We start from the raw sequence: 23,879 nt of genomic DNA on the forward strand, positions 1-23,879 counted from the left end.
GTAAGGTAGAATACATATGCATTTCCACTGAGGAGATATACCATAAATTGCTTTGAGGTTGTTTCCTTCAATTATATTAGTAAAAAAGAGCACATACATGTTTCTGCTGCTCATAAATAGAAATGCAAAAATTAGTTTAGCTTATTCTCTACCTGGAAATCTGGCTATGTTATGAGGTGAAAGGAAGGACCATTTAGTGGAATATTTTCCATGATTTCCAGCATGTTACTGTTCATAAGACTACATCCATTGCCTGCTTTGCAGAATGATGTAATTAATTTCAGTGTAACTCTGTGTTTTAGGCTTAGTTCTTGTAACCCTGCCAATAGAAACTTGAGGAAGGACCAAGTAAATATTACATGATCTGATCTTTCTACCCATTCATGTATCATTTTAAAAGCTCATTTTTCCAATTTTATTTCTCATATTCAGCAGAGGTATTACAGAAGTAATATAAGCAAACAAAATCTTTCTCTGCACTGATGCACAGCATAAATGTACCTTCTTTTTTTCTTAAAAGCAGAGGTGATGTTACCTCCCATGACCTGGCTGAACTCCAACCAGGGTAGCCATAGTTCTATGAAAATATATTCCTATGCAAGTTCACAAGGATACAAAATAATTCACTTTCTGTCTTTCCTACTGACTCCTAAGACAATTATGACACTCCTTTCAGTTTATCAGTCAATCAGTTTCATTCAGGTTTCTGGCATAGTATTCCTTCTTCAGCTTTACTTGTGAGACTCTACCCATGAGTATTGCTGACATATTTTGGGGAGTTAGTCATGCAATATGAACTGAGTTCCACATAATTTTCTTCTATATCCAATGGAGGACGACAACTGTGTGATTTTAAACCTGATAGAAAATTGATGCAGGAATTCTGAGTGGCTGCTCTGATTTTGTTCTAGTTTATTTTGGTTTGTCTAAGCACAGTTCAGATAGTTTTTGTTGGACCAAGTTAAAAAAGCCTACATTTAATGAAAGTTAAAATAGATGCATCATGTTTTGTACCAATAAACTCATATTTTTAAATTATTTAGAGTTTAACTTTTACAATTTAAAATGTTTATTTACCTTCACAGTTTTCTGTGAACTGCTGTTTAGGGTTGCTGTGTACTTTTAAGAGATGCTTCATGTCATGCCATGACCACCAGAAGCTGCTTAAGAGCCTACCATGGGATACATCTTCCTTTTATCATCAGCATAAGGATTGTTGAAACCTTTAGAAGAGGATTTCTCTTCTCAGTGGGGATGGAGATTTCCAGCTAAGCCAGACCATATGCTGATTCCCGGATTTCTTATCTGTAATCAGTCTTTCTTTGATGTTGTCAAAGATGTTTCCACTAAAACTGCAGAATAATTCTGGCACTTCATCGGTGTTCATGTGCAGTATATATTATTATGAGACTACATCCCTTACTACACAAATCAGTAATGTCTTTCTGGCAGTGTTAATATTTGTGATTCCCCACCCACTTTAAACTCAGAGCAGCATAGAGGAGATGGCTGGTAACCTCTTAACACATAAATGTACTGGCAAGGCCTCCTGCAGACACTGTAATTCAAAGTAGTCTGTGTGAGCACAGATCCTCCGTTATTGACTTGCCTGCTCATTCCCTGAGTTTGTCATAGCTCACATTTCTTCCATTCTGAGTAGGTAACTTCTTCCTACTCAAGGAATTTGGATAAGTGTTCCTTGTTTCAAGGTCAGTTTAGATACAGTTCCAACACATGATCTGAGAAATAAATAATAGGACGTGATCTGTATTCAGCAAAGCAACTGAGCAGTGATTGTTAACACTATAGGTGACTCCTAAAGCTCACAGTTCTTACCTCCATGGCAGAGGAACTGATGCAGCAGAGATCCCTGCTGGCACCAGGGAACAGCTTTCACTATATGTTGTTCACAAGAAAAAGAAAACACTTGGGTTTGTTTGGGTTTTTTTCTGTATATTTCAAGCTTGTCCAGCATCTGTTCAAGTAGTGTATTTAGGAGCTTGTTTCTCTAGCATAAATATATACTCTAAAATGGTAGGATTTGGTTCCTGTGCTTTCTTCCTTGCCAACTCTTCTGGCTGTCATCTACAATAAACATAGTCACAATAAGAAACACTGTCACAAGTGTCACAAAGGCAGTACACTGTCATAAAATAAAATTATTACAGAATATTTTATTGTAAAGATTTATATTTTAATACAACATACAGCTATTAAAAGCAACTGCACAATTGCTATTTTCTATTGGCTAAGGGTTTGGTTTGGCAGATTTTAAAACTGCTTGCTGTGGTTAGCTTACGTAAAGTAACCCTGTGGAATCAGTTTTTAAACTTTTTAAAGCAACTTTTAAATAGCTGCAGGCCAATCTTAAAACAAAATTAAACAAAACAAAACAAAAAAAAAGGCAAGCAAACCTGAAAAACAGTACATATGCAAAACCAAAAGAAAATATTTAAAGGGTTTGAAAGTTTCCTGTTCCTTTATAATTTTTGCATATTTGTAGTCAATGATGGTATACCACAACAATAAGTCTTATTCACATGAGGAACCACAATGACACTACTAGAAATAATCACATGAGGAACAGCTGCAAGAATGAATTTGTGGATGTGGTGTAAATAAGAAAATTGTAAAATGGAATGCTGGAATTTTCATGACTAGTACCGAACAGAAGGTGAAAAGTCAGACATCTTTCTAAGAAATATAAATACTAAGGAAGTTAAATACTTCATAATCAATCCTGTACTATATGACAGACTGAATTTATAACCTGGTGCAATACTACCTAAGAGCAACATCTCCTAATCAAAATAATAATTCAAATCCTTATTTGAAACCTTTCAAATGTGACTAGTGATCAATATGACTTAGGATAAAAATCAGATTTCTTAGAAGGACAGCTGAAATTTGTTTAGTTGTTAGGCACATTGGTCTTGGAGGAGGATCCCTGTGGGTGAATGAATCGGATTCCAGTGTGTCCTGTTTTCCTATGAAACATGATGAATGGAAGCTCATGAACATGTGTCAGCCTTCCTTTAAAAGGACAAAGGGAAAAGGTCATTTTAGGTTTGATTTCTTAGATTTTCCTGATGTACCGTTTCATATGTACTTGAGTTGTTTCAAAAAAAGCAAGCAAACAAACAAACAGAAGAGTAATTTACATTTAAAACTGATCTTGCTTGCTATATTGGATTCACATCACTTAGATGTTACTTCTCTGTCCCTCAAGAACTACCAAACAGGCCTTGAATTTAATTTTAATTGCATGTGTGTTCAAAATTAGTTGTCAACAAAGTGATTTGGTTCAAATTATCTGTTTGAAAGCTACAGCTGTCTTGTTATGTGTAGTAGTATCTGTAGCAACCATAAAACCTAAGAGCCTTCCAGAAGCCTATTAAGCAATATGAGTAATACATTTTTGTTTGGGTTTGGTTTTGGTTGTTTTGGGTTTTTTTTTTTTAACTCCCGGAAAAATGTGCATCTGCTGGAATGTTTTGGCTGCTTTTTAATAATGCATATTCCATCCATTCATCCACCAATATACTATGTTGTTTTCTTTTGTTAGACAAGAGAAATTCACAGAAAAAAAGCCTTCAAAGCCTGTGGTGTAGAGTGGGAAGTAATTGCTGGAGATCCCTGGAAGGCTCTGTCTCCTCCATCAGAAGTGTTTTTCTCTGTAGAGAAGTCTCACGTGTCAGAAGATGGAGCAGCCAAACCCAGATTTATTTTGGGGCCATGTTGTCCTTAGGTTCTCTTCTAAACACTTTGCAGCTGTCCTCTAAACTGGTAAATCCTTCAGGAGTTAACATGGCTTATATTCCAAATACAAAAGCAGCTGTAAGGAGACACAGGGCCACAGATTTACTGGCACGTTCCAGGGGCTGCAGCAGTGATAAATTGTCTGTAGAACTCACATTTGTGATGCAAGCAACCATATAAACAAATATGCTATTTTTATATTTTACAAATACAATAAGTAAGCAAAGATAAAGTCTTGTGTTTGTTCTGACACAAATTATGTTTCCATTTCTCAGCATTGCTGCTCAATCCTATAATAGCAAGTAAAATTCCACTAAATAAAAATACTCCTGCTTTCAACAAGCTTTGCATTTATTTTCAGAAAAACCCCTAATGTGTTGGACAGTGTCTTCAGCCCTTATCATCTTTCAGATCTATGTTCAAATAGCAGACTGAGAGGATCAAACTGTCCTCTGTCCCTGTGGCTCAGTCAGCATTCCAGCTCTGCCCTTTCTCACTTTCTCACTTTCTTACTTTCTCAGGGTCATCTCCTTGCATCTTAATTTAAAGAAAAGGGGTCATGTGAGTTTGCAGAGCACAGATCTGTTTGGGATGCCATCTGTCCTGAAGCATCATCCCTAGATTCCATGTTTGGGAGACTTATTAAATCATGCCTCACTTTCTTTAGATTTTTATTATGCTCTAGTTATCTCCACTCATAATTTTTAATTGTCTAAAATACTGTTTTAAGAAAAATCCCTGTATCTTTCAATTGAATCCCTCCATTATCTTCTTTTCTTCTCTTCCTTTAGTTTATGAAATGTATTTTAGTTTCATTCCCCTGAAAAAAAATGCTATTTTTGTTGTTCTTATCACTGTCTTTCCTGCTTACATTCTTTTTTTGTATTGCTGGCCATGTAATTGGGAAACCTGGAGAGGAGTACAAAATGCTTTTTACCTGTTTCAAGAATTGAACACGTTCATAATAAATTTAAAAGAGAAGGTGCCATAACCTGAAAGGATTGTTGGAAAATGCTGCTTTACGTACGTAATCCAGCATAAAGCAAAAGAAACAGACCAAAGAACAGTTTGAGGTTAGGATCAGGTAGAGAAAACAAAACAATAACCAAGTAGCAAACATACCAAAACAATGTAACAGAAAAGGAAAAGAAACAAAGTATTTAAACTAGCCTCAGGACTAAGCATAAGAGGAATGGTGTAAAGGAAATTCTGACTTCCAGTTAACAATCCTGCTGCTGCAGTTTTAACTTCTTGTAATTGTAACCTAAGAGTTTCCTGGAAGCTGCTAGCGCGGAAGCACATTCAGCCTACAGAAAGGCAAGTTTTGCAAGCCAAACATTTTACTTGCTGTTAAAATGAACTTGAAATCTGAATTTAGTCAATTTTTTAATAATACCACATCACAATGGGTATTATAAAGCTCCAGTGAATCAAGGTAAATGGTTATAGTACTAGTGCCCTGTGTCATCTCTGCTTTGAAAATTAACTCTTCCCTTGTCCACAACTCTTTATTGGCTTAGACTGGAAAGAGTGAATAACTTTGATTTAAAGAGCAGACTGAATGTCCTAGAAAACAGGCTGTGCCTTTCCACACAGGAGAGTATTTTGTTCCAGCAGCCAGAGGAGCTAATGAAACCTAGTGGGATGTGGGCATCACTCCAGGGCAGCCCCACAACATCCTTACCCCCCGGAATACACAGCCCCCAGCTGCCACCACAGCGTGTCATTCCCAGACAGCTCTCCAGTAGCCTTTCCACTGAGTTTCAGGTATGGCAATGCCAGTGTAAACTCTACAGTGTGGAAAAGTCAGTTAGGTGTGCAGCACCCCATGGAAGAGGCACTGGGTTGTGCCAGACACAGTGTACTGGTAAAAAAATGTTAAGGAGAAGCTAGTGTGGTGGCTGGATACTGCAAAATCTCAACGTCAGACATGGCTTCTACCACGGCCTAGGCGACTTGTCTTCATGCAAATGAACAAAGCCTGTTATAGCTGTGATTTTTATTATCATTAAACTGTTTTCAGGTGGCAAAGAGTTGGCAGAATGCCCTTGTCTTGCCCTGAGAGCAGTACCCTGAGAGCAGCACAGTCAGAGACCATCTTGGCTATGGCAATAGCCAGGGGTATGCTAGAAGGGGTGTCAGCTTGTTTGGGTTTAAGCTGAGAGAGAGTGTACATCTGGAGAGCTACATCTGCATTCTTGAGGAAGCTGCAAATTTCCAATGACCTTGAGATCCCACCACAGGCTTTGCATGTGACTTCCATGGGGTGAAGGCCTAAGCAGATTAGATGGTTTGGTTATGTTTTCAAAACAACACAGACATTGAAGTTGGGGTACGTACAATTCACCACCTAAATAGTTGCCTAAACTCCACCATGTAGATAAAGGTCAGCAACAAGCGTCCTCAGAGGGCCCTTTGTTGGATCTGCTTCAGCTGTCTGCCTTAGAGGGAGATGAGCTGCTCTCTGCAGGTGTCCCTTTCTGACCATCAGTGCTAAAGGAAGACAAATGCAACTGGTGGTATAGATATGGACATCCATCTTTTAGATACCTAACTTCCCTCCACTCTCCTATGTGAGATCCCCTCCCAAGCTGTAGCCTGAGGAGGACAAAAGTGTGAAACTGAAACCTCGGCAGGGATACTGATGGGGTGTGCTCACACCGTACAATCAAAATTAATTTTAAAGTCACAGCGTAGCTCCTCTTCTTGATAAAGGTGTGTCAATGAAGTCAGGACAGTGCATGTAACCCGTGCTCCTTACAAAACAAACTTAGGATTGTGATCTGAACTCCTCCTGTGTAGTAATTTCCTTTGGCACTTCAAATTGGTTTTTTCTGTACTTTTCATTTGGAGATGCACAATGGAATAAACTTTCTCCTGTTTTATATTCAGAAATACACATGAACATCACACCCTTGCCATGCAATCTTTGGGAGTCCTTAGATCAAGTCTGGATTACATACACTTTTAAAAAGGAAGGGGGTAGAAAAGTTACCCAAGCTAGTATTTGAATTAATAGAATTCTGTGGATTGTTGACATATTTTCTACAGTTTAATAACACTAGGGTCTAAAGTATTTTATGTGTACTTCAATTATTTGACTGGTAAAATGAAACAGGACTTCATATAATACAGTTTGTTGTCAATAAGCTTTTAACAGAAGTGTCAAAGAATGACTTTACTCAGAGCCAGTTCTGATTCTAATACATAAAAAAACTTTACAGCATTTCAATTTACAAGTTTTTAACATAACATGGAAAAATAAACTGGAAGCTATTACATAAATTAATGAAAGGTCATATAATGTTCACTGACATCTAGCAAAATCAGTGATTTGGTTACTGTTAAAGTCTATCTTAAGAGTATTGCCAGTTTCACTTGCCATAAAAAGCACCTCTGAAAAGCCCCCTTGAAATGAAATTTTTTGTTGGAAAATATGGTAAGAATCCTAAAAAACTGCAAAGTTTGGGTATTAGAATTGCTAGCAGAACCAGACTTGAGTTAACATGTTATGTCCAAATATAAAATAAATTAGCTGTTCAAACACTCTCTTACCAACAGATGATGTGCTGTTGTCATCAGTCACTGATAAATACAGAAAGATATGCAAAATGCATATTCTATTTAATTTCTCTAGGTATCAAAAGCACAATGATTTTGTTAAAAGAACTGTTTTCTGTTTTCTGGTTGGTTGGCAAACAGTGGACACTGACACAAAATTTCAGGGGATATGTGCTGTGATAAGAACAGCTACTATTTGTACTGGAAAACTGGTTAAGTGTAAGCTGGTTTAGAAGTCAAATTAAATATATGCTTAATTCTGTGAAGATAATTCCTTTCAGGCTGACCAAGCCTTTGCTTATACCCTTATATCTAGCTTTAATGATGCTTTTCTAACCTTGCCCTTCTCAGTGACATTCTTCCTTTTGAAAGTCTTCATTACCCTCAATACACGTTTTCCCTTCTCATTGATTCAGCTGCTCTTAGGGTTGCCATAACTGTGGCAGTTCAATTACTTTATTTCTGCCTACCTATTTCCTTTTCTCATTAAAGCTGAACACGCAGCTTTGGGAAGGAGCTGTTGCAGCACACTCCATGTAGGATGGTATTCAGAGGTATGAATGAAACAGCTGACAATGGTGATAGTCCTTGCGAAAGCTCTGCTTTGATGCTTGAAAGGTGCAATGGCTTCCTATTTGTCACTACTTGTGTATTGGCTTGTTGCAATTGGATCTCTAAAGTGCTATGTGGTCTGGATCCTGTTATTTACAATGCCACTTCCATCCCAGTGACAGCTGAGACAATCTCATCTGCTTTGGTTAGCAGCTCTGGTATTAGCAGGTGACTAAAATAGTAAAAATAGAAAAGAAAAAAAAAGTGAGAAAGGCCACCTCCAGACAGGTGTCAGGTCCTTGACTCTGTCAGCAGTTGATACAACAGAGTCCAAGGTTAGGTCAAAGAAATGAATGTAAATGTTTGCTGTCATACTTGTGATAGCATGAGTTTAGACAGGGCTTCATGGGACAAATAGTTTTGTTTTAGGCAACATTGGACAGAAGCCAGGGCTGGGCACATCCACAACCAGATGAGGTCAGAAAAAAAATCCAAAAGTGTTATTTTGCTTTTCTTGCAATAACTGTGAGTCTTTGAAAAGGTCTCCACAGATTTCATTCTTGGGATGCACGGTGACTCACAAAGGCCATGTTTATCCACTCTGCCTTGTGGGATGTGTGGATTGTCTACAGCGTGAATGAAGACTGAGCCTGGCCAACTGAGTGCCTTGGGATGCAGAGCCAGTCTGGATGGCTGCAAGGCCACAGGGCCTGCACAGGTCAGATACACAGAGCACAACACACAGTTGGCTGAATTGCAGGTATGACTTGTGCACTTTATCCACTTAGGTGCAGAAGCTGCATACTGACAGTCCCCAAGAGTTGCCAGCTGCTATGAAATACAGGAAATGCCACATCTTGCACAGAGCACTGTCAGAGATCCTGTGAAGTCTGCAGCAATCCTAGCCCTCCCTGGCTGAGTAGTATCACTGAGGGCTTGGGCCCACCACCATTACAGCAGTCTCTCCAGCCTTGATAAAAGCACCTTTCTCGTGGCAGGTATTTTATGCATTTCCCTCTTGCCAGAAGTAATCCTGTGGTTTTCCAATTTTGGAGTCAGTCCCTGGATGCCAGCCCTCTTGCCCACCCCCAGCTTTGCAGATGCCTGCAAAGCCATCAGCAGCAAGTAGGTAAATTCCCTCCAGGACTCTGTGGTCAGTCTTACCAATGTTACTGAACATTTCTGTTCAAGTAGCCAGGCTCCCAATGCACCTAGAGAGAGAGTGAACAGCAAAAATCAACAGACACACTACTAGTCTCCAGCTTAAGGCCTTTCAGTATTGCAGTCCTTGTTGCAGGGAGAGGCACTTGGATTTGCTACTACCATCCTGTAGTCCTGGCTGAGTCTCTGCCAGGCCACTCTCCTCAAGGTAGTGCATCCCTCTTAGTGATGCCCAGCTAGCCAGGATGCGAGCAGATTTTTTTCCCTTGTCAGCCTTTTACTGCTGGAGATGTTCCCGAGTAGCAGTGGCCTTTGGTATCACGCTGGCTCACACACCTGAGTGCAAATATCCCATTTGTTCTTCAAACAATGCTTCTTTCTTTCCTCCCTTGCTTTGCTCACTCATTCATTCCCCTGGCATGCTGTACAGCACAAAGCATTCCTGTGAGCCAGCAGGGCTGCTGTCATCCCTCAGAGCTTGCTGAGAGCAACCTGCTACTGCTGGCAAGCTCTTGCTGAGTGATGTAATCCTGGGCAGATCTTACGCCACCCTCCTGATGCCAGATATTGTGTTGGCTCGTGTTGTTTGTTACAATGTGTATGGCTCCTTAATTTTTTTCCCCCCAAAGGATTTGAAATTTGATCCATGTTTGTCTTCCTGGTTCTTGGTTTTTCTGTTGGAGAGCTCTGAAATCTCCATGTCTGGCATCTGTGGAAGGCTCTTGTCCTTCCTCTTGTATGCTCCAGCTGGGCTAGGTAATTTCATCTGTTCACAAATTCTAGTTGTTTTGTTAGCATCTAACCCAAGTCTTCCAGCTTTCCAGTCTTATGTTCCTGATCCAAATAACCTTGTTTTGTTTGAGTCAACTGTTCAAAACAGTCAGCCTGAGATCAGCCAACCTTATCCTGTCTTTTACCCTCTTTACCTACCTCCTGATGAAAAGAGGGTTCTTTAAATGCTTAACTCCTGCATTTTTACATTCTGTAATTCCCTTTCATGATTCATCCCCCTGGTTTCATGGAACAGTATCAAAGGTACAAAGTGCTTCAGCTCTTGCCAGAAACAAAGCCAGGACCTGGCTGGTTTCCATTTTGCTGCAGCTGTAATAGTGTTACAGTCATTATCTTTCAAGTACCCGTGTGAGATAAATTTGTAACAAGAAAGGTAAAATACCTCTCATTAACCTGACTTTTTTACAAATACCTCTCTGATTTCTTCTCTCAGATGGAGGTCAAAAATGTCCCTGCTTATCCTCTACATTTCCTGACATTTTCAGCATTTAGGGACCAATATGCAGCTTCTCTGTCCTGCTCAGACATTTTCTTGGTTTCTTCTCTTCACTACAGTGTTTGTTTGCTCAGTGATGACTCAGAACAGAAAACTATGAAAGAGGTAAACCTATTCGTTTCCCAGCCTCCTAAAGGTGCAGTTATCCACCCCAACAGGAAATTCAAGACTTTGTGAATGGATGTTACAGAGTTATAGCAGCAAGAGAAGCCACTGCGCCATAGCCTGGCACGTATGCAAGGTGACTTACAGAAGCCAAATAAATTAGATTGAGTGGAAGCAGAAGTCTTCCCTGAATTAAATAACTGAAAAGAGAAATAATTTGCAGATTGTGCTGTGAGGAACCCAGAAAGGTTTTTCTCTTCCTTCTGCGGCCTAAAACCTGTGCACTGACTCGTGGAAGGAGCTCATGCAGGAATCCTCTCACCAGGTCCGTACTAAACCCTAATAGGTTAGAGATGTGATGTTATCAGACTTTAAGTGTTACTAAATTAGACAATATTAACAGTATTACAACTTGGTAGTTGCTTTTAACATGGGAAACACAGATGTTCCAGCAAGGCCTGAATAGTGAGGCACGCTGCAAAAATGTCTGGAATCTCCCTCATCTGTTGAAATGCACGTGGATTGGGATCAGCAGAGCTCATTGGAGCAGCTGTGTGCATTTCAGGATTTTACACCTACTCTTTGACTGCAAGGTTACAGTGTTGACTCAACCTCCACTTTACTTCCTCTCGGATTTCCCCATCTTCAGATTTTGTTTCCTCTGTTTATTGTAGGAGTGAAATGTTACAAAACAGGCACTGACCCTTAAAAATAAACATTGCTTTTGAGTAAAATTATGGAGTAACATAGCATTATGAAATCAGTTTTATTGGTTATTAGTTGAGAATAACTGAGACATGAATCTCTTTTTTTGAGGATTGACACTGATTTCTTGTTCATGGTTGGAAGACATGTAAGATCTTGATTCTGTGCTATTGACAGGTCTTTGGCAACACTCTCTTCAGGATCATGCACCTTACCATCAATATTCCTTTCTTGCAATCTGCTTCATGATTCATTAGAGTAACAAAAGTCAGAATTGTTTGACATTCAAGTCACTGGAGGTTATGAGTTTCTGTTTCCTCACTTCTGGATGAGATATGGAGAACAGTGAAGGAACATTTGGAGTGGATTCTTTAATATGGAGCAGCCTGGAGAAGGACTTGGGGACGCTGATGAATGAGAATCTCAACATGGGCAATGTGTGCTTGTAGCCCAGAAGGCCAACCATATCCTGGGCTGCATCAAAAGCAGCATGGCCAGCAGGGCAAGGGAGGGGATTCTGCCCCTCTGCTCTGGTCAGATCCCAGCTGAATGCTGCATCCAGCTCTGGGTCCCCAAGGTAAGGGTGTTGGAGCAAGTACAGAGGAGTACTACAAATGTAATCAAATGGCTGGAGCATCTCTTCTATGAAGACAGGCTGAGAGAGAGTTGGGGCTGCTCAGCCTGGAGTACAAAAGGCTCTGGGGTGACCTCTGGGGGGCCTTCCAGTCCCTAAAAGGGGGTACAAGAGAGCTGGAGAGGGACTTCTTACAAGGGCCTGTAGTTATAGGACAAAGTTGAATGGCTTTAAACTGGAGGAGGAGGGTAGATTTAGATTAGATTTGAAAATGAAATTCTTCTTTCTGAGGCTGGCGAGGCACTGGAACAGGTTGCCCAGAGACATTATGGATACCCCATTCCAGGGAGAATTCAAGGTCAGACTGGATGGGACTCCGAGCAACCTGGTCTAGCAGAAGGTATCCCTGCTCTTGTCAGGGGATTGGAACTTGATGATCTTTAAGGTCACTTCCAACTCGAACTATTCTATGATTCTAATATTCACAAATATGAAAATCGCACTTTGAGGCTTTCAGCTGCTTTGTCTATTTTATTAATAAAACTTTACGTGACTGTCACTGAGTGACAACCATGCGGGGAAGGAGAGGCAGGGCAACTTGCCTGTGGCAGCACAAGTCATGGAATGACTCGTGCGTGGAATGAGGATGATGAGACAGGATTTCCTGCCTCCCAAATCTCTTCAGGTTCTTCCAGATCAGGCTGCCTCCCAAGCAGGTAATTACACACATATCAGTCATACCTCTTATAATTTTCTTATCTTTATTTATGAGCTGTGATTCTCCTACTTAACTCAATTGTACTTCACTGCATTAATTAGCTGTGTGTAACAAAACAACTCGGAGAAGTATTTAGTTAGTGTGTTCATGAAGTCAGTTCCAAGAGAGGTAACTAAGCTTTTAACAAGGCTAGACAAAAAAACCCAAACCAAAACAAAACAAAAAAAACCCCAAACAAAACAAAAAAAGAAGAAAACAAAACAACAACAACAACAAAAAAAACCAAAAACAAAAAAAAAAAACCAAACCAAAGCCCAATTACAATATATTTGAAAGTGATTATTTCTCTGCCAATCAAATGTGGTAAAGACACTTAATCACCCACAATTCTGAGGGTGAATTAGTTGCAAGGAAAATTATAGCTGCACATGTTGTTTGTGTTCATGAAAGAGATTTGCATGCCTAAACAAAATGAACTTTAACACAGTTTAAAAACTCACACATTTTGTAAGTGAGATGGTTTTTGTATAAAGTGATAAGAGGAAGCTATATCTTTTCTCAGTTTTGGAGGAGGGAGAGGGCAAATCCTCAACTGCAATAAAGTGATTTTGGTTCAAGGCAATGAATGGATGCAGCTAGATTTTTTTAAATCCATCTAATGATCTACATTAAATATATGAGACTTTCAACTCTGAAATTCATTATGACAGGTGGGGAGAGAGTGGCTGTTTTGAAAGCAATCTTGCCTACACATTAAAGAAACTGCTGGCCAATTTCATTAGATTTGTTGTATTGTTTCATTTCCCATGTCATTGAACAATTCTGCTCTCTGTTCCAATCATGCAGTATTTTGTCCTGTGAGGCTGGTGGGTTTGTTTTAAAAGTACCTCATCCTTTTGACATTTTATCTAAACTGAATTGCTTCACAGAATCACAGAAAGAATTATAGAATATTCTGAGGTGGAAAGGATCCAGAAGGATCCTTGAGTTCAACTCTTAAGTGAACAGCCCCTATGGGCACCTTCATTGTTTCTGAAGAGTTCTTGCCTCTCTGTCTCCATTTAAGAAGGGGCACACAGAAAGCAGGATGTGAGCTGTGCACACCAAGACAATGGCTCGATGATATTGCCCAAAATACCTAGAGAAGTGAACATAAAGTCTGAGCACAGAGTTTGTGCATAATAGGCTGTTTTTAATGTACACAGCCACAATTCATTTCTTAAAATAATAATTCTCTGGTCTGCTGCTTCTGACTCCTTCTGATCTCCCCAAAGAAGAGCTGTATCAGTTAGCTTGTGTTTTAACATCACTAGCAGTTTGCCCAAGAATGTCAAGAGAAAAAACCAGAATCATTGCTCTATCCTTTGCATAGCTCATCTGAGTGAGAGAGCATTGCTACTTTTACAAAATAAGAGTAGTAATGCTTTATAATTATTATTTTTGGTGCAATTGTTTGCATAGGTGAAGTAGGGTGGAGGTGACCCTACAAAATACTGCTAATTACATTTTCCAAAACACATGAGTAAGTCTCCAGAGATAATAAAGTGCCTTTTATTAGCTTTGGTGTTTTCTTTCTGAATCTCTGGGCCAAACTTGATCACATTTTTCAGATCTTTCTTTGCAATGTCAAGGCCTCAAAAGCCTTTCCTTTGGAAACATAAAAGCAGGAATTCTCTGAAAATATCTGGATTTCACATAAAAGAAGATCACAGAAGGTACTAAATCTCATAATAAAGGGATGCTCTAATACATCTGGGCTGCTTTTCCATTTTGCAGGGCCTGCAGTACTGAGGTAGAATGGCAAAGGCAGGTACTGAAACACATGCTGCTACCAGCTTGTTCATACATGTCCTCCAAACAAATATTTCTGTGCTTCTGGGCTGTAAGCTGTGATGAGCAAAATATATGCATACGTGTGTGCATGTATATAAAAAAAAAAAAAAAAAAAAATATATATATATATATATATATATATATATATATATATATATATATATATATATACATGCACACATGTATCAAAACAAAATCTAAAATCACATTAACATGAGAGGAGAATCAAACCTTTACCTTTGCATAATTTTTGAGTACTTGTCTACACAAGGGACAGCCAAAATTGAAAAGGAAGTGGGTACAATCAGCACATAACCTCGTCATGGGGCCAACAGACATGGAGAAATTCTCGTATAACCATCCGAGATGTTGACCCAGAATGCAGAAATAATCCCATCTGAGTACTATATTCATGGATCATGTGGTGTAAGACATGAAATAGCTGAGCAGGACAGCACCACAATGTCTGACTCCTGTGCAGGGTGATGCTTCTCTTGGAGGTGGTATTGATGGAGGTCATGGTGGACTGGGTGAGGGAGCACTTTGGCCCCACATTTGATTTCTACTTGTAAACTTGGGCTGGAGAGCAGCCTCTTTACCACCACTGCCTTGTTCCCAGCATCTTCTTGGTTGGTGAGCACAAGTAATGAAAAATTCTTTAAATGTGTTTACATGAAGGAAAAGCCTGAAACAACAAGTACTAGAAAGATGCTGTGCACCAAGTGATAGTACTGAGTCTCTTGCTGGTGTTTTGTGTGCAAAGGTTATTCTGTGTTAGATTATGCTAAACCTCAACACAGCTTTTCTTGTAAAATAGGAAAGTCTATGCAGAGGGCAGATATTAAATAATAATTAAACTCTAATTATGTCTCATAGCTATTGCACAAGAGTTTCCACACAGGAAGTCTTGAAAAAAAGTCACTTGACATAGGAGAAGAGTGGATGAGGCATTTGGCCCCTGGCACTTAAGTCACAGAATCATAGAATCATGGAATCATAGAATCATAGAATGGTTCAGTTTGAAGAAAAGCTCTTGAGGCCAATCATTAACCCAGCACTGCCAAGTCCACCACTAAACCATGTCCCTAAATGCCACATCTACCCATCTTTTAAATGCCTCCAGGGATGGTGACTCAACCACTTCCCTCGGTAACCTGTTCCAATGCTTGACAACCCTTTCTGTGGAGAAAATTTCCCTAATAGCCAACCTGCATGTTTCTTCTGCCAGCTGTGCTGTGGTGCTGGCAGCCATCACCAGAGAGATTGTAACAACCTGCTGCAGGGGAGCAAGGGAGAACAGTAATTTTAATTATGTAATAGCCCATGATGGCACTCAGGATGAACTGTTCCATGACCTTCCCCAGCACTGAGGTCAGGCCTGTAGGTCCCCAGATCCTCCTTCCAGCCCTTCTTGTAGATGGGTGTTACATTTAGTAATTAGGCATCCCATCTGCTGACTTCCAGTCAACCAGGACCTCTCCAGTGAGCCAGGGCTGCTGGTAAATGATGGAAAATGATTTGGTGACAAGTTCCACCAAATCCCTTGGTGCCCTTGGGTGGATCCCATCCGGCCCCATAAATTTATGTGTGTCTAAAGTAGTATAAGCATCTGAGGTCATATCTCCATTTTCATTCTTCTGAGCCCACACAATTTAATGAGGGCTCCCTGTTGCCGTAGAGCAGCATGGCTGATTGAAAGACCAGGTATCTGTGCAAAGAAACTGTGACAGAGCCATATTAGCAGCCTGCTCCCTCATGTTTGGGCAGTGGAAATATGCAGAACCAATTAGTCAAATTATGAGAACTGTCACAGCAGGAAAGAGATTAAATAATCCCTGTTGGGTCTGAAGGCAGTTTGATTATTATGAAAGCTGTTGGCAAAGATTCTTAGGCCTAGAAGTGATTTATCAGCCAGACTACCCCATTTTGTTATCATACTGTGAATAAAAACCAAGACATTCATTTGTACACTATGATTTAAGGGGGCAGGGTTATTGGTCAATAAAGCTTTGCAGGAGACAGGAACATCTGTTGTTTAATCATCTTCTCAAATAGGCCAAAATCTAGAGTTCCTTTCAAACATGCTTACTTTTTTTTTTTTTTTCTTGCTTGGTTAAATTATTATTTGTAAATCTATTCAATTCTCATTCATTCCTCAGATCTGTGGGAAAGCCAGCTGGGGTGCTGACAGAGGGACCACATTGCTGTGGTTTAGCCAAGATATTAGCACCTGGATTTTGGCAACGTTGCCTGGTTTTTTGTCATGAGTTCAGCTTACCTCTTAATAGTGACAACCCAGAAAAGAGAAAATATTCCACCTTTACCTCTACTCACTGTGAAAGTCCATAGGATTTTTTTTTCTCCACACTCTAATTATATCCTTGAAGTTCTTAATTCTGCAGTGACTAATCTACTACCCCTTTGGATCTCAGTTCTGTTCTCAAAGTCTGAAACAGTCTTATCTTGAATCCAGGCCAATGTCTTTTTAATTACGGCTATGTCTGAGAAGATCATCTTTGTTGTTACTATATCAGCAAGACAAAATGAAGAAATCTAGTTTGTGATGAAAGACACACACCTTTTCTAATTTTCCACGTCAATAGTGTTTCTCAGGCCCCACCCCACATTCTTACCATAGCTGGTTGCACAATGTCACTTGAATTAAGTGATCCACTTACTGGTTTTCTTCCTTCTTCCAATAAAGCTTCTTTCAGAGAAGGGAGAAGCCAAGTTTCATGCTCCCTGGATTTAGAAAGTATTCGCCTCTTACTTGCAAAGAACTCTGAAACTTCCTTAAGAGTGCTAGTAGTAATCACTCAAACACCAGTGAGTCATCAAATTTCAGTTCAAAGTCTATAAAAATGAGTTTCAAATTTTATTAGGATTTTTTTCTAACATACCACCATGAGATCTTGTCCCATTTTCTGCTCCTATCAGGGAAGGGTTCATTCTCATAGGCTGAAGCTGCTGATGGGGCTTTTCAGCATGTGCCATTACAATGACACAGTCACTGATCAGCCCAGGTTTTCATTAAGCATTTTCTATGACAGAAGTACCGGCAGTAGACAAAATTACTCTTTAAACTGTAGGGTTTTTTGCTGGAGCAGTACCCTGATCTCTTTAGCAGCCTCCCAGCACCTCATTAATTTAGCTCACAGATTATGGATTGTGTGTACTGTAGTTCTGTGTGCATGTACATAAAACATTTATTGGCAAGTACTCTCCAAGAAAAGTTACTTACCTGCGCATTATTTGCAGGGTTTTGCTGGGTGTTGCCGACACCCACACTCACAAGGTCCTATAATATTTGCATTTTACACAGGAAAGACACTTTATGCATTTCTTTTGTACCTCGTGTGGAATATGAAGTTACTCAGAATAGAGAACACCCTAGTTAGTGCAGCTCAGAAAACCCTTTTGTTACATGAACTCACAGGAAAGGAGGAGACACCGTGGATACCACATACAAAGCAACCAGAGTTCTTCAACATAATTCAATAACACCGCTTTTATTATTTTTCTTTATCTTGTTTTCTTTTTCATCTTTTCTTTCTCTTTTTTAAGTCATCATGCCACCCTGCGCAGACCGTGGGCTCCGTGCTATCGGTGTTACCTTTCCTGTCAATCCCCCTACCACTTCTCCTCCTCAGAGCTTTTTATGGATTCCTCCTCCGCCTGTGTCAGGGGTTGAGACCTGCCGAATTGCGTAACCCCAAGTGCGCCTCTGGTTTTTTCTCCTGTCTCTTGCTCCACCCTGTGCTAATTCCGCACATTCCACCCGGCCTTCCTCTCGGACCGCTCCCTTCCTCTCTCTTTTTGTTCTCGCCTTAGTATCTCCATTCATGCCATCGCCATCCATGTAGAGCAAAGGCGGCCTCCCAGTGGATGTCAGCTCCGTGTCCTCCCGCTCCCCTCTCAGAACAAAGCCGGAGCGCGGCAGAGCCCATCTGCTCCCTGAATCATCCCGGCTGTGACGGCCACTTTCCATCTGCCCCAGCTTGCTGCTGCACTGTCTGCGGTTTGGAAGTTTAAAGGGCACCCATCTGAGCCAAAGTCTGCTGAAAACATAGCAGGCTTCTGGCTGATGAATTCAGGGCACTGTGAATCAGGCCATAAATCACCTGGGGCTGACATGCTCTTTTTTTTTTTTGTTGCATTTTTTTTTTCTTTCCTGTTTTACAGCAAAATGTACTGACGCATCTCAAGTGTTGCATCAAACGCAGATACTTAAGCCCCAAATTGGTGCTTTTCCTGGGCATGGTGTCTATCTACATGACCTTCAGAAGAAAGCAATTAACTTAAAAGCAAGCAAAATGTCTGGGGTTTGTGTGAGGCAGCCTAGGATACAAAGGGTTAATTTTTGCCCCCAAATGTACATGTCACCAGCGAAATCATTGATGCTGAATTAAGCTGAAAAGCTGCTTCTCCTGTATACACAAACATATCAGCTCTTACTCGTATTGACTGCACAGTAAGTTCAGATAATTTTGTACTGAGACCTCAACCATGCTGTTGTGGAAGGACTAACTACCGTGAAATCTGAAATCAAAACCATAGAAGAATGGCTGAGAAAACTTTCTTCACAATTTACATTCACATACAAAATTAATCAACAGCACTGTCCTGCCCAGTATTCATGAAATATGTGTACTAACCCTTTCTTGTCACCTGTGTAACGTGACTTATGTGGAAAATATATAGTTACTAGTATGAATACTCAGAGAGCAAATACATACCTAAGGAACAAATGCTGCAGTGAATGCATGTCTGGTATGTATAAAGAAGTGTATTGACTTTGCTGGTTTATTCTTCTCCCACTTGAAAAGTTTGCTAACTTAGTTTACAGTAGGAACAAAGCAATAAACTTGAGCTTTAGTATGAGCAAATTTAGTATTTCATTACTATTTCTTAAGGGCCAAAAATGGCCTCAACCTTTAGCACAACTGCCAGATCAATATATGAGCCAGGAGGACATGTCTGGGCTCCAGCTACCAGCTACCCAACACTGCCTGTGTTCCCAGAGGAGTCTGTGGCAAGAGCTCCAGCACATGTAAAATAGAAAATATTAAAATACTAAAGGAAAATACTCTTCAAATAGGGCTTTCCAGTTCCTCCTCTTGCAATGAATTCCCAATTGCTGTCTCATTTTTCCTCAGTGCAGCTGCATTTGCTTAGAGGAGCCACCCAAGAGCAGTGAGGCTTGCAGCCCAGGCTGGTCTGTCCAGGCTGAAGGCCATGTGGGAAGATTCCCTGGAAGCTTCATCACCCAGGCGTTTTGGGGTTTACTTTGAAAATTGTGGTGACACGAATTGTTCCTCTGGTTTAACACCCCAGTCAAGTCTGCCCTGGGAGCTCAGTGGCAAACTGCTCTCACTGAGGTGCCAGCTGACTGGAAAGTGTCACTGTCCCACCTCCTGGGTGAGGTGAGGAAGAGCCCAAAACGGCATCTGAGTGAGTCATCATGCCCGGAAAGATTTCTTTGCCACTGTTGGTGATTTCTACTACAACTAGCCCCACAACCACAGATTTTTATAGCACTCCAATTTATAAAGCGCTCTAGGTATTTTAGAAATGTTTGAAGTATATTAAATTGTGTTCAGCAAGTAAAACAAGACATACTTCCCATGTGCAGAGAAGGCAATTATGCAGTAAGAATGCCAATTTTTGCATTTAGTGAGTTTTATATTTCAGTCTCTGACTAGATCCAATCTTCAGTTTTAGAAATCTACCTAGCATTACAATATCTGTTAGCAACAAACATATAATGGTCCATACTGGAAAGAGTATAGCAAAGAATCAAGAATAATTATAATAAACTGTATTTTCTATGATTTTAATAGCCCTACTATACCTAACATTATTTATGAATACACTGATTGTTTTTACAGTAGTTCCTCTTTCTGATAATGAAAAGCAGTTTGGTTTTCTGATGGTGATTTAAAGGACACAGCTGGGCAACATTTTACACTTTTGTATGCTAAAGCTTTTTGACACCTAACTTTGCCATTACCAACATTTATGGAGGAGAAAAAAAACCTGGGAATGCTTATTTCCTGTAGGTGTACATATTTCTATTGCAAATATTGTGCAAGTACACTGCTGAGATGAACACGCCTTATTCTTTTGCTAGGTCTTCTGAGAGATCATTGTGTTTCAATAAAATTATATGAACATGAACTTCTGCTGTTTTCAGTAATTAGGTGAAAAAAAGACAAGACTATTCCTTCACTTTCGAATTTAAATACAAATGAGATAATGAGAACTGCTAAAAGCTTTATTGGTTTTTTTAATCTCTTAGCAGGGTTATGCTGCAGGCCTGATAACATCATGATGTGGCTCATCAGGTATTCCCTTAAACACAGGTTTGCCTCCAAGTGTAAACATAGGTGATTAATAATCTTTGCACTGTGTGGAGATACACAGATAGAATTACAATATGGATGTGAAGCAAGAGGGTGAGAATATCTGAGAAACAGAGAAATATGGGTAGCTATCAGGGAGAAGGAAGGCCTTCAAAAACCTTATAAATATCTTCTAACATCTGATTTTCAGTATAGGCAATTTCAGCACAGTCATACCTGTGTGGAACTATGCAAATAATTTTCTGCATCTTAAAGGCTCTAGTGTTTTTGTATTACTGATAGTTATCTTGGGTAATTTAGCATATGCTCCAGATCTCAAAGGTACTCTTTGACATAAATTCAGTCTGAAATAGATGACTAGTGCTTGATCTCTCGTATGCATCAGAGAGCACAGATATGCAAAGTACATTGTGTTATGCAATGCGATACATAATTATTTGCCCTCCTAATGGATTCCTTAATTGGGTCTTCTGAGCACTATGCTTAAACATCATCATTTTGCTAATGCTTACTATGTTTCACAATTTACTTCGCAGTAAATTAATGGCCTTCAAATGAGTGATCTAAAATGCAGCGACAGCTGCTCAAACAAGGGCAGTCAGACCAGTACAGTTTTAATTCTCACAAGAAGTCTCATCTAAGTGAAATAAAACATGAACATAGGCAGATTGATTCTGATGCTTCTTAATTGTTGATTTTAATCTGTGTTTTTAATATTCTATCTTAACCTTGCTTTCCCAGTATGTTTGTATTAGGATCTGGTTCCTGGTTATGCCTGCCATATGTTCTTGTTTTTCACAGGATCTCAACCTTTACTGAAATAAATTTATTGAAAATAAATGTGACACGGAATTTAAGTACCTTTAGGCAGTGTTTCACAAGTACTTAGAGACCAAGCTGCTGATCAAGTGCTTGGTGCTGCACCTTAAACACAGAGATGCCAAACTATGGGTGCATTTGGTGCCTGTGCTTAGGATCACATGGCTGACTGATGGTTAAAAGGGAAGTGATGGGTAAGACCTGCAGTGTAAAAGTGTATGTGGCTCAGCTCCAGATAAGCCAGTACCTTAAGCTGGTACTGCACTATCACTGCCTGCCATTCAGGGGGTCCAGCTGAAAAACAAGACAGTGATGTGTGAGTAACTGAAGCAATAGCTGCCCACATTCATGTCACCAGACACTGACATGGCATGCATTCAGGTTTAACATGGCATTTTAAGTTTTGCAAAAAATCTCATGGCTAGAACCTTAACTAATTGAACATGTTTGAGTATTCTAATTTTTTTTTATAATAGTGTGATGCAAATACAATTGCAAAAATAATCTACAAAGCCCAATATTCCTTCAGCCACTCCATTACTTCTTATTAACTGTACGCCTACCAGCTCTACATGGAAAGAACTGATTCTGTATCTTCTAGCTCCAGTAAAAAAACCCAAAACTATGTAATAAATTGATCACACTAGACTTTAAGAGGACAGGAGGTCTGAGGCAGTACAAAGATTGTTCACTTCTGAAGGAGTGAGAGAAATTCACTAATTTTGGAAAGGTACAGGTCAAATCAGTCTGATTTCAGCAGAGTGAGTCTCTGCCTTCTGTCCTTCCTCCTGTTGCTATGCAAGCTGCTATCAGCAAGCAGCACTGCTGCTGAATTTTTCACTGCAGGGCATGTGTGTTGCACAACTGTTTTCCTTAACATCTTCTGTAACTGAATACAAAGTTTTGGAGGGAGAAGTTACTGAAATCATTAAATTTAGCATTAACTTCTCTATGTATTTGTTAATATTCCAGGTAATTTTAATAACTGCAAGAGCTGCTATGAATGCCATGGGAACCCTAGACGTCAAAGAGACAGAGAACACTTGCAATTAACCTGCAGAATCATTAACTTGCACTGACTTTAGTCAGAAAACTCCTAGGCAAGGTGTTACATTTCCACCCTGTTTTACTCTGCTGCTGTTCTTCATTCTATCTGCCAGAGGAGCATCTGACTGTTGGAGATTATTTAGTAATTAAGAATTGCTTCAGAAACATCACAAGTTCAGAGAAGAAAGCAAACTAATCATGTTAGAAAATAGTTAGAAATCTAAATTTCAGTCTCCTGGGATTTTCTTTTGAGCAGGAAATTTAAATAACTTTCTTTTGACCATGCCCCATTGACCCCACTAACTAGATGTAATAAACAAATGGGAGATATTCAAGCTGACATTTGAGCAGTGTCAAAGCCTTCTAAGCTTGTTCTGAGTAGATTAGTAGATAAGTGCTAGCCTTCCTATTCTGGGATATGTTCCAAGACAAGCATGAGGACTGATGATTTCATTTAACTCCAAAGTAGTCAACACTGTATACTGCAACAATGCAAATAATTTGCTTAATTCTTATGACACGCTACCAGTTGACAGCAATGGAGTTGTGATAAAAATACCTCTCTGCTTGGCACTCTGAGGGCAAAAACTACATTTCCTCTACTATTCAATCAGTATGTGAAACCATAATTATTATCAAGGGTTGTGCAGTTTTCTCAAAAATACATAGTGGATCTCATCTGCTGTAATCTCAGAAATATTGACAGAATAACTAAAAAAAAAAAAAACAAACCAAGGGATAAAAACATCAGGGGTTCCACAGACTCTGTAATGTATTTGTAGACATTTACAAGATAGCAGCAAATAGATCGAGAGCCAGCTGCCTGTATTCCAGCAGTATTGACAAATCTGCAAGGTTTTGGTTTGCTGTTGGGAGACGCTTGCCAGCTATTGCTACTCCTCCAGCTCCGCTGTCTCTGTCAATGATAACAAGTCCACAGAGCTGCTTTCAAAATGGCCCTTAAACATTTCCCAAATGCATCCTCATTGAGTGGAATACGTGCCTAAGTCTCTAGTATGTTCAGTGATTATGACTTGAATCCAATTCCAGTGCCTGACGTGGCAGAGGAGAATCCCTCTAATATGATTACCTTGCAGGACATCAATCTAGGGAAATCTTCAAAACAGAGCCTATAAAACAGAAAAATACTAGGTCTTGGCTCTTAGGAATGTAAACTTCTAAATAATGATTATCACTCGAATCTCTGAGACTGTGAAAAGAAAAAAAAAAAAAAGCAAGCTTTATCTTCAGCACTGAAACAACATTCCTAAACCTATTACACAGGCAATACTGGAAAAGTTTTCAGGTTTTATCCTCACCTATAGTAAAGCCAGATCCACAAAAAGGCTTAATTACCTTAAGTGGAGGTTAGTCAAAAAAGTTCAAAATGGTAAT

Source organism: Motacilla alba, chromosome 1, assembly GCF_015832195.1.
Source record: "Motacilla alba alba isolate MOTALB_02 chromosome 1, Motacilla_alba_V1.0_pri, whole genome shotgun sequence".
NCBI classification, from domain to species: Eukaryota; Metazoa; Chordata; class Aves; order Passeriformes; family Motacillidae; genus Motacilla; species Motacilla alba.